Here is a 15736-nt window from a genome sequence, read left to right as displayed (position 1 = left end):
TATAGGAGCATGGACTCGACTAATGTCTGAAGTAGTGCTGGAGGGAACTGACACCATGAATCCTGCAGGGCTGTCCATAAATCCGTAAGAGTAGGACGGAAGGGCGATCTCTTCTGAACAGCACGTTGCAAGGCATCCAGATATGCTCAATAATGTTCATGTCTGGGGAGTTTGGTGGCCAGCAGAAGTGTTTAAACTCAGAAGAGTGTTCCTGAAACCAATTCTGGACTTGTGGGGTGTGGCATTGTTCTGCTGGAATTGCCCAAGTCCGTCGGAATGCACAATGGACATGAATAGATGCAGGTGATCAGACAGGATGCTTAGGTATGTGCCACCTGTCAGAGTTGTATCTAGACGTTTCAGGGGTCCAATGTCACTCCAACTTCATACGCCCCACGCCATTACAGAGCCTCCAACAACTTGAACACTCCCCTGCTGACATGCAGGGCCCATGGATTCATGAAGTTGTCTCCATACCCATACACGTCGATCCACTCGATACAGTTTGAAACGAGACTCGTCCGACCAGTTAACATGTTTCCAGTCGTCAACAATCCAATGTCGGTGTTGACGGGCACAGCCGAGGCTTAAAGTTTTGTGTCTTACAGTCATGAAGGGTACATGAGTGGGCCTTCGGCTCCGAAAGCCCATACCGATGATGTTTCGTTGAATGGTCTGCACGCTGACATTTGTTGATGGCCCAGCACTGAAATCTGCAGCATTTTGCCGGAGGGTTACACTAGTGTCACGTTGAACGATTCTCTTCAGTCGTCGTTGGTCCCGTTCTTGCAGGAACTTCTTCCGACCACAGCGATGTCGGAGATTTGACGTTTTACCGGATTCCTGATATTAACTGTACACTCGTGAAATAGTCGTACGAGAAAATTCCCACTTCATCGCTGCTTCGGAGATGCTGTGTCCCATCGCTCGTGCGTCGACTATAACACCACGTTTAAAAACACTTAAATTCTTGATAACCTGCCATTGTAGCAGCAGTAACCGATCCCCAGCGGCTTATTCTGCCTGTTTACGTATCTCTGTATTTAAATACGCATGCCTATACCAGTTTCTTTGGCGATTCAGTGTGCTTTACTGTTGGCGCTTCACATGACAGCAGGTAACGTTCACCAAGCATTCGCCAAACCCAGACCCTTCCACCGGATTACCACGGGGTATAGCGTGATTAATGACTCCAAATCACGCGTTACCAGTCATCCACTGTCCGCTGTTGTTGCTGTTTATACCAACTCAACCGTCATTTAGCATTCATTACAGAAATGTGTTATGTGTGGCGTATGAGGAGTTCCTCGACCATTGTACTATTCTTTTTAACTTCCAACTCGCAATCATTGTGGTAACTGGACCGCTGGTAACAGTTTGGATCTTACGAGTGATTCCTTCGCTAATTTCATGCGATTTTTTACAACCGCCCGTCGCAGTGCTCTACAGCCTCTTTCCATCAGTAGATAAGGTCTGTCTCCTTTTATACTGACGGACCAGCCTCTTGGCACAACTCCGCATTACTTGCGAGTGGCCAGATACATTTCATCGTAAAGTGTGCTATGTTGTTGCCGTTGTTGCTGTTGTGGTTTTCAGTTCGAAGACTTTTTCGAAGCAGCTTTCCGTGCTAATCTATGCAGTTCAAGATAATTCTCTTCATTTCTGCATAACTGGAGCAACGTGCATCCATTTCAAATTGTTAAAATGGCTCTAAGCACTATGGGACTTAACATCTGAGGTCATCAGTCCCCTAGACTTAGAACTACTTAAACCTAACTAACCTAAGGACATGACACACATCCATGCCCGAGGCAGGATTCGAACCTGCGACCGTAGCAGCAGCGCGGTTCCGGACTGAAGCTCCTAGAACCGCTCGGCCACCGCGGTCGGCATGCATCCATTTGACCCTGTTTACTGTAGTAAAGCCATTGGCTCCCTCTACACATTCTCACCCCTCCCCCCTCACTCGCCTCCCCTGCCGCCCCACCTACACACACACACACACACACACACACACACACACACACACACACACACACCCATAACCGAGAGAGGTGTTAGCACACTGGACTCGCATTCTGGAGGACGACGGTTCAAACCCGCGTCCGGCCATGCTGATTTGGGTTTTCCATGATTTTCCTATATTGCTTCAGGCAAATGCCGGGATGGCATATAATGCGCATACATAGGGGCAGAAATCCATTCCAGTACGATTATGCCATAGGTGGTAAATCATTGGAAGCGGTAACGACCGTAAAATACTTAGGAGTTACTATCCGGAGCGATCTGAAGTGGAATGATCACATAAAACAAATAGTGGGAAAAGCAGGCGCCAGGTTGAGATTCATAGGAAGAATTCTAAGAAAATGTGACTCATCGACGAAAGAAGTAGCTTACAAAACGCTTGTTCGTCCGATTCTTGAGTATTGCTCATCAGTATGGGACCCTTACCAGGTTGGATTAATAGAAGAGATAGACATGATCCAGCGAAAAGCAGCGCGATTCGTCATGGGGACATTTAGTCAGCGCGAGAGCGTTACGGAGATGCTGAACAAGCTCCAGTGGCGGACACTTCAAGAAAGGCGTTACGCAATACGGAGAGGTTTATTATCGAAATTACGAGAGAGCACATTCCGGGAAGAGATGGGCAACATATTACTACCGCCCACATATATCTCGCGTAATGATCACAACGAAAAGATCCGAGAAATTAGAGCAAATACGGAGACTTACAAGCAGTCGTTCTTCCCACGCACAATTCGTGAATGGAACAGGGAAGGGGGGATCAGATAGTGGTACAATAAGTACCCTCCGCCACACACCGTAAGGTGGCTCGCGGCGTATAGATGTAGATGTAGATGTAGATGGTTCCTGTGAAAGGGTGCGGTCGACTTTCTTCCTCATCCTTTCCTCACCTGATGGGACCGATGATCTCGATCCTCTCCCCCAAACAAACCAACCCCTATACACACACACATTTCTACGCCATCGTCAAACTGACGTTTCTTGTTACCTCAGGATGTGACCTATCAACCTATCACTTCTTGTAGTGAGGTTGTGCTATACATTTCTGCCGCGCGGTATTGCCGCGTGGTCTGAGGTGTCTCGTAACGGTCCGTGCTGCTACCTCCGTCGGAGGTTCGAGTCCTCCCTCGGGCATGGGTGTGTGTGTCATCCTAGTTAGTTTACGTTAGATTGAATAGTATGTAAGCTTAGGGACCAATGACCTTAGCAGTTTGGTCCCATAAGACATTACCACGAATTTCCAATTTCCGTAAATTTCTTTTGTCCCCAATTCGATTTGGTACCTCGCCATTAATTATACGATCTATCTTTGTAATCCTTAATGTTCTCCTGTAGCATCACATTCCAAAAAGCTTCTGCTCTGTTCTTGTCTGAACCGTTTATCGGCGAATCGTCGAGGTTTTTTTAAAAAAAAAAATGTTCAAATGTGTGTGAAATCTGATGGGACTTACCTGCTAAGGCCATCAGTCCCTAAGCTTACACACTACTTAACCTAAATTATCCTAAGGACAAACACACACACCCATGCCCGAGGGACGACTCGAACCTCCGCCGGGACCAGCCGCACAGTCTATGACTGCAGCGCCTCAGACCGCTCGGCTAATCCCGCGCGGCGTCGATGTTATACTTCTGCGTAAGGCGAAACTCGAGACAAATGCCTTTGAAAAAGATTTCCTAATATCTGCATTCCTCTATTGCAGAAATGCTTTTTCGTTACTGCCAGTCTGCATCTCTGTGCCATTTCGCTTAGGGGTAGCACGAAGAAGAGATATGGAATGCGACCGTCTCGTAAAATAAGTGTTGTGGAAAGCGAGTGGGAGACTTACATTGATTGGGACAGTCGGTGTATCTGTAAAGGAAACCGCTCGCAAGATGCTAGTATGACCTATTACGGAGTACTGTATGTTCATAAAAAGTCGATATAGCTCACACGGAAGAATAACAGAAATTCTTTGGAAACTTAAGTGGGAATCTTGCAAAACTGTTGGGTAAATTTAGAGGACTGGTGTTGCGCATACTTGCAGAACGTATGGATAATGGCAGCCGAAAGTGACTGTGATATTTACTATAATCCACTCGAATGAACTGGACTGCAACGCTATCACCCTTCCATCCAGTGGTATGTGCAGTGCCTGCAAATCCTGTCCTCACACCACTGCAACACGAGAGCAGATTTGCAGAAATAATGATAATGATTTTCAATGCAGCTGTCTGTCAGCGTCACATATCGCTGTATGGGCTGTTTTGCTCCTCGGAAACTACGTATCGATGTTACATGTGCTATTTCAAATTGACAAATCAGTTTTGTACTTCCAAACATCTTCTACTTTTATTAAACGTTTCTCTGCATTGTATCTCAATGTTTTGTTTACGGCGAGTCACGCGTTCTACGTGTCGTCTGGTCTTACGACATTCGACTGTTAAAGCTATAACTTACCCCTATTTTTGCTTTATTCCTACGTCTGTGGAAACAACTGTGTTGTTAGTCCATTTTTGTGGAACTAAACGCATCCGAGAACAACAACATGTTAACAGAAGTGACTCTGTGCTAAACCATGTACTCGAGTTCCGTGGAACGATCTGTAGCTCTCGAACAAAATGGTTCAAATGGCTCTGAGCACTATGGGACTCAACTGCTGAGGTCATTAGTCCCCTAGAACTTAGAACTAGTTAAACCTAACTAACCTAAGGACATCACAAACATCCATGCCCGAGGCAGGATTCGAACCTGCGACCGTAGCGGTCTTGCGGTTCCAGACTGCAGCGCCTTTAACCGCACGGCAGCTCTCGAACAACCAATCAGTATATAGGGGAGGATACTTAACTGCCTTTCCTCTGTAACTAACAGAGGTGAAAATGAACCTCATCCTAGACTTGAGGAGAGTTTGTGATACCTTCTTCCGACCGTATGGTGGAGTCAGCATCGTGTCAGCCTAAACTGTTCTGTGTCCCGTCCTCCTACCGTTTGTGCAAGTTTCCTATATGTCACAAATAAACACAGTGTAAAAAGGGCGATTGTAAAGTTTCCGACTGTGGGTGTTGCTGCAGCGTTTGTGCAACTCACCGCGGCTCCGATACGCGTATATAAGCACCGACATGTAGGCAAAAGGTTTAGTGGCCTTTGAACGAATACTTTTTGATCGCACCTTATAAACGCGTGAGTCAAAATATTATTATATCAGTGTGTATTGGAATGTTCGTGATAGTCTAGTGGCTAGAACGCTCCATTGTCCTCGCTCCAGTCCCTACATGGCCCTAGGTGGAGTCAGCTTTCTATCAAAACGAAGACGATGCGCTCACCACCCTCTCTCTCTCTTAGTGCCGCGGTTACAGTCAAGCCAGAAGCCCCTTTCACGGTATATTACAACCTATGCGCCAATGCTACACAATTATGATCATCGTGTTCTGAACACTATCTACAATAACCCTTTCACATTATATTACTGTGACATGAGCGTGCTTTCTGTTTTTTACAAGTTGTTTTATACTGGTACCTCATAATTACTTACATGCCATGCGTGCTTGTGTGTGTGTGCGTGCATGTGTGTGTGTGTGTGTGTGTGACACGCCACAGGACCGCCGTAGTGTCAGCCACAAGGCTCTGAGTACTGCAGCCCCTGGCTCTATGCAAGACTGCTATGACTGCTACCACCTCACTTGCCCACTGGCTGAACCTTGACTGAGTTAAAATCGCGTGAAACATGCAGGAAGTGCATTTATACTTTAACAAATATTGAAAATGACAGGGATTCAAAATTCACCCAAGTTGAAAATAGCCTGTAACCAAACGTAAGTCATCAGGAAAATTGAAACTCAAGAGATCCTTATGACGTGGCAACTTGTGTGGTGGCTCTGAGGGGAGGAAGAGAGAAGATTGTATAAACCAAAGAAAAGAAAATCGGACAAGGACACGTCTAAAAGAATGACATTTTTATGAGAGTAATTCTCTATAACATAGCTGTATGCAGGATTTCAACACCAAAAACCTTCAACAGTTCTAGGTGCAAGGCTGAGATGCCACCTGCAGAAAGACAACTGTAACTAAATAGGCCAGAGTGGTCTACTGATCTACGATCGCTTGGTAAATACCTCAGAGACGCCAGGTGCCGGAAGAAGCTATTGCGTGGTGACATCTGCCGATCTCTGGTTACTGGCAGAATTACTCCATCTGGTGTCAGGAATGTGAACGCTACACCTCGACAGTGCAGCCAGAGCCCAAGCAGGAAATCGTGTAGGTACACTATGTGATCAAAAGAATCCGGACATCTGGCTGAAAATGACATACATGTTGGTGGCGCCTTCCATCGGTAATGCTGGAATTCAATATGGTGTTGGTCCACCCTCAGCATTGATGGCAGCTTCCACTCTCGCAGTCATACGTTCAGTCAGGTGCTGGAAGGTTTCTTGGGGAATGGCAGCCCATTCTTCACGGAGTGCTGCACTGAGGAGAGGTATCGATGTCGGTCGGTGAGGGCTGGCACGAAGTCGGCGTTCCAAAACATCCCAAAGGTATTCTATAAGATTCAAGTCGGGACTCTGTGCAGGCCAGTCGATTACAGAGATGTTATTTTCGTGTAAACACTCCACCACAAACGGTTCAAATGGCTCTAAGCAGTATGGGACATAACATCTGAGGTCATCAGTCCCCTAGACTTAGAACTACTTAAACCTAACTAACCTAAGGACATAACACACATCCATGCCCGAGGCAGGATTCGAACCTGTGACCGTAGCAGCAGCGCGGTTCCTGACTGAAGCCCCTAGTACCGTCGGCCACAGTGGCCGGCCACTCCACCACATGCCGTGAATGATGAACAGGGGCTCGATGGTGTTGAAAGATGTAATCGCCATCATCGAATTGCTCTTCCACAGTGGGAAGCAAGAAGGTGCTTAAAACATCAATGTAGGCTTGTGCTGTGATAGTGCCACGCAAAACAACAAGGGGTGCAAGCCCCCTCCATGAAAAACACGACCACACCATAACACCACCGCCTCCGGATTTTACTGTTGGCACTACACATGCTGGCAGATGATGTTCACCCTCTTCAACTGCTGGTGGTCTCTGTCAGTCAACAGACGAGGTCGGCCTGTACGCTTTTGTGCTGTACGTGTCCGTTCACGTTTCCACTTGACTATCACGTCGGAAACAGTGGACCTAGGGATGTTTAGGAGTGTGGAAATCTCGCGTACAGACGTATGACACAAGTGACACCCAATCATGACCAAGTTCGAGGTCCATGAGTTCCGCGGAGCGCCCCATTCTGCTCTCACACGATGTCTAATGACTATTGAGGTCGCTGATATGGAGTACCTAGCAGTAGGTGGCATCACAATGCGCTCAATACGAAAAATGTATGTTTTGGGGGGTGTCCGGATACTTTTGATCACATAGTGTATGTCATGCGTCACTATTGCAGTAGAGATCTACTCCACACAGGCACGGTTACTGAAGACGTGTGCTCTCTCTTGTTTATCCTTTGTGCTGAAATCCGAAAACACGAGAGTTCAAAAAAATGGTTCAAATGGCTCTGAGCACTATAGGACTTAACTTCTGAGGTCATCAGTCCCCTAGAACTTAGAACTACTTAAACCTAACTAACCTAAGGACATCACACACATCCATGCCCGAGGCAGGATTCGAACCTGCGACCGCAGCGGTCGCGCGGTTCCAGACTGTAGCGCCTAGAACCGCTCGGCCATTCCGCCCGGCAAACACGAGATTTACTGGAAGTTCGGCAGTAACGATGTCACAGAACTTTTACATCTAGGAAGACCTGTTTTACTACGTGTCTTACACTGCACACGTAACATTAGACATCTCTGTAGGATTTTGAAGTGTAGACAGCCGACATACGTACAGGAAATCATTGAATTTTCGTGTCAAAATTATGGCGAAATCAACGAATAATGTTTGGAAATCAATGAGATTATCACCTTAAGAAGTGTAAAGTCCATCTCCAGGTGTAGTCTTATGCCTTTAAAAGTAATATTGTAACGTATTTTGCATTGTAAACAACGAATATAGTACCGAAAGAAATGAAATGAGTAATCATCTTTAAAGACAACACGCTATTTGTTAAGAAATCTTCAACCGAATCATACACTGAAAAGCCAGAGAAACTGGTACGCCTGCCTAATGTCGGATAGTGCCCCCGCGAGCATGCAGAAGTGCCGCAACATGACGTGGCATGGACTCGACTATGTCTGAAGCAGTGCTGGAGGGAAATGACAACATGAATCCTGCAAGGCTGTCCATAAATCCGTAAGAGTACGAGGGGGGAGGGGGGTGGGGGGGTTGGGAGATATCTTCTGAACAGCACGTTGCCAGGCATCCCAGATATGCTCAATAATGTTCATGCCTGGGGAGTCTGATCGCCAGCGGAAGTGTTTAAACTCAGAAGAGTGTTCCTGGAGCTACTCCGTAGCTACGCTGGACTTGTGGGTTGTAGCATTGTCCTGTTGGAATTGCCCAAGTCCGTCGGAATGGACAATAGACATGAGTGGATGCAGGTGATGATATAGGATGGTAACGTACGTGTCACCTGTCAGAGTCGTATCTAGACGCATCATGGGTCCCTACCACTCCAACTGCAGACGCCCCATACCATTACAGAACCTCCATCGGCTTGAACAGTCCCTTGCTGACATGCAGGGTACATGGATTCATGAGGTTGTCTCCATATCCGTACACGCCCATCTGCTCGATACAATTAGAAATGGGACTCGTCCGACCAGGCAACACATTTCCAGTCATCAACAGTCCAATGTCGGCGTTGACGGGCCCAGTCGAGGCGTAATGCTTTGTGTCGTGCAGTCATCAAGGGTACACGAGTGGCTCTTCGGGTCCAAAAGCCCATGTCGATGATGTTTCGTTGAATGGTTCACACGCTGACACTTGCTGATGGTCCAGCATTGAAATCAGCAGCAATTGAACGTTTTTCTTCAGTCGTCGTTGATCCCGTTCTTGCAGGATCATTTTCCAGCTGCAGGGATGTCGGAGATTCGATGTATTACCGGTTTCCTGATATTCACGGTACATTAGTGAAATAGTAGTACGGAAAAATTCCCACTTCATCGCTACCCCGGAGATGCTTGGCCCATCGCTTGTGCGCCGACTGTAACATCACGTTCAAACTCACTTAAGTCTTGATAACCTTCCATTGTAGCAGCAGTAACCGATCCGACAACTGCGCCAGACACTTGTCTTATATAGGCGTTGCCGACCGCAGCCCCGTATTTTGCCTGTTGACATATCTCTGTTCTTGAATACGCATGGCTATGCCAGTTTCTTTGGCGCTTCAGTGTAAATCCGGCACAATATTCCGTAATTTGCTCATGTGGTGACATCTTGCAACTGTATCGAACAGCAACTAGCAGTGGGGGAACATTATGCTCCAACACCTACTTGACATCATCATGGAATATGTCTGCCACAGACTGAGTCTCTCGATAGTAATCCATATTGCAGCGCAGGTTCATGGCACTGGGATGCTTTAAAGTTACTCGACAGAGAACACCTAGTGCACGAGGGCAGGTAACTGATCTCACCTTTCAGAATCAGTCACAGAGGCTCGGCCCGCGGGCTGCAGCTGGACTGGACTACAACGGTCTCGGACGCAGCAAGCGCGCGAGTTCACGGTGCGCCACACAAACATCGGTGTGCTACACGCACCCACTTTAGCTGTCACTCGTAGAGCGCAGCCTGCTCATCGTGGCTGCTCTGCTCCGCTATGAACGAACCCGTAAAATAAAATGATCGTATGGCATTGTTGGCCGGGAGTCCCCGTTCGGGGAGTGTTCGGCCGCCGTTCGGAGACTTGCGAGTAGGTGATGATGAAAATGATGATGAAGGTCACAAAATACCCTCATCCCTACCCGGAATCGAACCCGTGCCTCCTGCGTGCCACAGGCCGAGCAGTATTATGAGCGAGCCCTGGTGTGCTGCAGGTGGTGGTAGCACTGAACGCCGTTGTGAGCAATAATCTAAGAACACCCAGTAGAGCAGTGCTAGTGCTAGGTGGGGTGGCGCAACTTCTGTATTTTTTCTTAACTCGGAAAATGAGCGCGGAAACTAAACGTGTTTGCAAAGGAAGAAGAGCGTGTCGAGGAAAATGGAAGTAAAAGACAAATCAGTCAGTTACGAATGTAGAAGTACACAGCCTGAAACGAATATTTAAAGTTCAGTTTGGGTAGTATTTAAGTCTATAGAGTATAGCGATGGGAAAAACGTTAACTTTATATGCTGTTTGCTGTTCAGCGAAATTTGCACTCATGCTAAAGGTTTAAGTGTTACTTCGCACATTTCTCACGATCCGTATGTGCGTAATAAATGAGGGTCTTGTGTGAACGAGAAACGCATTCAAAAACCAGCTCAGAAGATAATTATTGATAAATACGTGGCTATGTGTGCGCGAGACCTGAGGTTGGAACTATGGGAGGTGAAGGGTTTTAGGACATTAGTCGGTCCTGGAGCGACTTCGGGAAGGTATCCCACAACAGTCTCGCGGCAGATGGCAGACAGTGCTAAAACCCTGATATAATTAATATAACTGAGGTAAGACAACAACCATCCGCACGAACAGTTCGACGAAGTTTGCAGCAGAATGGACTATCAGCTCGGAGACCATGGCTGCGATTACCCTTGACGCTGCATCACAGACAGGAGCGCCTGAGATGTTGTACTCAACGACGAATCTGGGTGCACGAATGGCAAAACGTCGTTTTTTCGGATGAATCCAGATTCTGTTTACAGCATCATGATGGTCGCATCCGTGTTTGGCGACATCGCGGTGAACGCACATTGGTAGCGTGTATTCGTCATCGCCATACTGGCGTATCACCTAGCGTGATGGTATGGGGTGCCATTGGTTACACATCTCGGTCACCTATTGTTCGCATTGACGGCACTTTGAAGAGTGGACATTACATTTCAGATGTGTTACGACCCGTGGCTCTACCCTTCATTCGATCCCTGCGAAACCCTACATTTCAGCAGGATAATGCACGACCGCATGTTGCAGGTCCTGTACTGGCCTTTCTGGATACAGAAAATGTTCGACTGCTGCCCTGGCCAGCACATTCTCCAGATCTCTCACCAACTGAAAACGTCTGGTCAATGGTGGCCGAGCAACTGGCTCGTCACAATATGCCAGTCACTACTCTTGATGAACTGTGGTATCGTTTTGAAGCTGCATGGGCAGCTGTACCCGTACACGCCATCCAAGCTCTGTTTGGCTCAATGCCCAGGCGTATCAAGGCCGTTATTACGGCCAGAGGTGGTTGTTCTGGGTACTGATATCTCAGGATCTATGCACCCAAATTGCGTGAAAATGTAATCACATGTCTGTTCTAGTACAATATATTTGTCCAATGAATACCCGTTTGTCATCTGCATTTTCTTCTTGGTGTCGCAATTTTAATGGCCAGTAGTGTACCTATGATGTTTCATCATATGGTTACAGACCATTTTCAGCTTCTGTGAATTTTGAATCCTTGTCCTTTTTCAATATCGGTCAACTTACAAATGTGCTTACTACGTGTTTCATGCTATTTCAACTTGGATCTGGTTCAGGTTCTAACTCAGTGGGAAGGTGACGTGGCGATGGTCATAGACGTCTTGCATATGGCCAGGGGCTGTAGTGCTCACAGCCCACTGACTGACACTATGGTGGTCCTATGGCGTGGCACACATGAACACAGCCAGCGACAGTGCACATCGGTGGTGCATCCAGAGACCGTGGAGGACTCTTTACTCCAGGTGTGGTGGTCGAGATACAAATGTAGTGCAAGTGGAAAGATCCAAACTTGGATGAATTGGAGTTAGGAGAGGCAGCATGTGTGTAACATCAGGAACATATACAGACAACTACTGGTGGAGATCAGAACTGCTATTCTGCACTCTACGTTGACTCGACACTATGAGTATGGCATCTCTGTGCACAGAGCTGTCACCAGAAGATGGTGACGTGACTAGAGGCTGAGTGGAACTCAATAGTTGTTACCCGATGCAGCCCCGCAAGGCACAGTTCAAAGAGGGCCAGCTGTTATTGACTGATGGTGGTGTAGTGTGATATTGGTAGTGTGCTTGTCTCGTGTGTCTACTATGGGTTATGAGGCGGTAGAAGTATGCTGAGTGGAATGTAACTTAAGGCAAGTCAACTCCAATCTTAACTGTTTAAACTATGATGACAGAGGGAGGTAAATTGTCTAAGCTGTGATGTCAGAGGGGTAGGTGGAATTGTTTTAAGCTTAGGGCAGCTGGACATTTTGTTCAGGTGGTGGGTAACATTAAGGGAGAACCCAGTGATCATCTTGAATACTGTACTTACAAGTGACCTAACAACTATTGCTGCAGGTTCCTTAACATCTGAGTGAATGTTAGCGTGGGGAAAATATGTTAGGTGGTTTTTCATGACACTGGAAGAGTATTACCTGTAGGGTGTAAAACATGCTTTTGTATCCATAGGTTCAGATGGGTATCTGTTGTCTAAGAGACAGACTTGGACCTGCAGGGGAAAAAAACAACCTTTGCCCTGGAACTGGTACAGGGTTGATGGGGGTGATCTTGGGAGACAATACCCTTTGTCCCAGAACCACATTCTCAGAGTGGCACGAGAATACCAGCTTTTGTCTAACAGGCAGTCTTATACCTGCAAGGAAAGAAAAAAAATCCTTTGTATCAGATGAATCACGTCAGGGGAAAACCCAGGAAATCTGAGAACAATGCATTCTAGGCCGGTGTTGTCTTCGGTTAGCTGTCTTTAATTCAGGTACGACAATGCGCCATCTTGCATATTTGAGTCTCCATTTAGGACAACGGCCCTACTTTGACTGTGACATAGTAGGAGTGGGAGAAAACCCTGTATCACAATTGGGATACTTCTGAATTTCCCACAAAATTTTGAATTTCCCGCCAATTTTTGAAATTACTGCCATTTTATACGTAGGGGAATTGGTCTTCGTCAGAAAGCCGGCAACAATACCTGATATCGTATCAAATCATAGGGGGATGCGGGAAATTTGGCAACAATGCGCTTTGAGCTCATTCTCTCTTAGCCTACCTACTATCCATGCTCGTTCTTGGAGCACTAAGTGTCACTGTCGAAACTAATGCGTGCTGTATAGTAAAATTGGAAGTAATTTGAGAAGGTGCTGTCAGCAGTGCTGTCCTAGTCTGCTGAAGGAGCTAGACGATTATTGGCTACAGAAATACCGCTGACGAGTAACAAATCCATTTCAGAGAATCATCACCTGAACCCCGAGCAGGTATTGGTAACAAAATCGGACAGGAATGTGTTACACACGCAATAAAAATCATAGCAAATGATATACTTGTGCCACCTACATTGTATTGCAACTCTGGAACAGCCAATTTGCTAATCGAGGGATGCGTGAGGGGCAAAAATTATAGGGGAAGACTAAGACTTGTCTACAGTAAGCAGGTTCAAATTGGTGTAGGTTGCATTAGTTATGCAGATATGTGTTGCAAAGGATAGACTAGCGTGGAGAGCTGAGGGTTGGGTTGTTTTGGGGAAGGAGACCAGACAGCGAGGTCATCGGTCTCATCGGATTAGGGAATGATGGGGAAGAAAGTCGGCCGTGCCCTTTCAAAGGAACCATCCCGGCATTTGCCTGGAGCGATTTAGGGAAATCACGGAAAACCTAAATCAGGATGGCCGGACGCGGGATTGAACCGTCGTCCTCCCGAATGCGAGTCCAGTGTCTAACCACTGCGCCACCTCGCTCGGTGGAGAGCTGAGGTTTCGGACTGAAGACCACAACAACAACTACAACAACCGCCGCTCCGGCAGCCTTGTAAAGCTTTAATCTGGGTGCCCTGTCATACTTCTGTGGGTGTAGTATTTAATAGTCTTCAATCCAGTCTCCAAGCTTGTATTAGCACGGATGCAAGTAGCAGGATCTGTTAGAGATCGAGACTCACTGAAACACCGTAGCAGAGGTTAATCTGTTTGTCCTCTGGTGTTGGGCTGTTCCACTGCAGAAGGTCGTCTTACATCAGTGACACGTGGACTACAGTGGTCGTCAACAACCGTGGCAGCCCAAAGGCAGACCCTTCTTTTTACAGAGTGGTTCACAAACATTACTGTTTTAGAAATATCGCAATTTGTCATGCGTTTCGCTTTCTGTTGCTTGTATAATAACTAATAGCGAAAATTAACATGGATGAAATAATGTAATGGTACGAATAGAAACGGGCCCGCAAACCAGCAGTTTGCGAGATAACTGAGAATGTGTAGTTGCAAACCACCACTGAAGTATTGTCCTAGTTAGTACAAACGTGTTTTCCACCCTTGAAGTACCTTAACAATAAATACAGTACTAATTGAGTGCGTTATATGCTAAAATTTACTTTACACTTGAACCTGTGAATGATATTCGACATGTCCTCGCATTTTTATGCAACACTGCACTCGTCTCTGCAGTGACTTACGAATCCCTTCAAAAAAAACCCGGATCATCTCGTAAATTTTGCCAAGACTGTACTATTCGCTGCTGCAATTCTTCAACCTTCTCAACAAGAGTGCTGTAAACCTGAATCTTGAGAAGACCGCAGAGAGAAAACTTGAAAGGACTTAGGGGAAGCCAGCCGAAGTGGCCGAGCGGTTCTAGGCACTACAGTCCAGAACCGCGCGACCGCTACGGTCACAGGTTCGAATCCTGCCTCGAGCATGGATGTGTGTGAAGTCCTTAGGTTACTTAGGTTTAAATAGTTCTAAGTTCTAGGGGACTGATGACCTCAGAAATTAAGTGCCATAGTGCTCAGAGCCAACTAGGGGAGATCGCACAGACCTGTCCATCCTGGACCACATTGGGATCTCATCTATCATTTACCACATCCCCCAACGTTGCACAAGTGGCGTAGTTGAAATCTGAGCCCAATTAGATACGATATTTACCGAAAAGTTTATTTTTGAATACGTAAGAACTAAGTAGAAGAATATTTGGCGGCTCGTAAACACACATTCATATATTTGCAATTCAGACCCATGTTTAGTGCCACGTTTTTGTTTCTTTAATCGTGTCGGGGTTTCACTATTATACCAGTATACCCTGCATAGAGAGTCTGTGCATTTTTAAAAGACCAAGCTTTCACAGAAAGACAGAAGGCTTGTGAAGAATGCTGTCACATGCGACTGCAAAAACTAAGTTTTTGGAGTGAACTTGTAAACGTTCTAAGGTGGAAACAAGTGTTCCATAAAACATATGCTTCTCAACACTTGTTTTTTAAATGTGGTAATACGGCAAATGTAATAAATGGGGTAAAAACATTACAAGAGATGGACATAGAAGAAATCAGTTTGGATCTGGGAAGAGGAAAGGTCATTTCAGGAATATCTCAAGGAAATACGCTACGTTTTCGCTATAAACGCACCTTGTATACACATGAGAACAATGCCCGTAATATAGCACCACACGTGGCATGAGCTACACGCTGTAATGACACGTCTAAAAAGTGGTAGATGCCAGTTGTTGCTCTTCAAATTAGTGACTGGGGGAACTCAGTGGCAACAGCTGTGCAAGGCGCCACGTGTCCACGTAGCGTAGATTCGCCCTGACCTGCGACAAACGATACTGACCTCTATTGACTCCGTAAACTAGGTCCGCATATTGTGCCCGATGCACTCATTGCAACAATCTAGGGTGCACGGGTCACTGGTCAGTCGCTCGTGTGCCGAGCTCAGCACATGTG

At 46.5% G+C, this 15736-nt stretch overlaps 1 protein-coding gene across 1 annotated transcript in view; it reads right to left on the bottom strand.

The window, feature by feature from the left end:
* Positions 1 to 15736, bottom strand: part of LOC126470873 (growth/differentiation factor 8-like) — a 436594-nt gene that overhangs the window by 40351 nt on the left and 380507 nt on the right. The gene's annotated exons all lie outside the window — the stretch shown is intronic.

Source organism: Schistocerca serialis, chromosome 3, assembly GCF_023864345.2.
Source record: "Schistocerca serialis cubense isolate TAMUIC-IGC-003099 chromosome 3, iqSchSeri2.2, whole genome shotgun sequence".
Taxonomy (NCBI): Eukaryota; Metazoa; Arthropoda; class Insecta; order Orthoptera; family Acrididae; genus Schistocerca; species Schistocerca serialis.
Note: the sequence above shows the minus strand (reverse complement) of the source record. Positions and strands in the feature narration are given on the sequence as shown.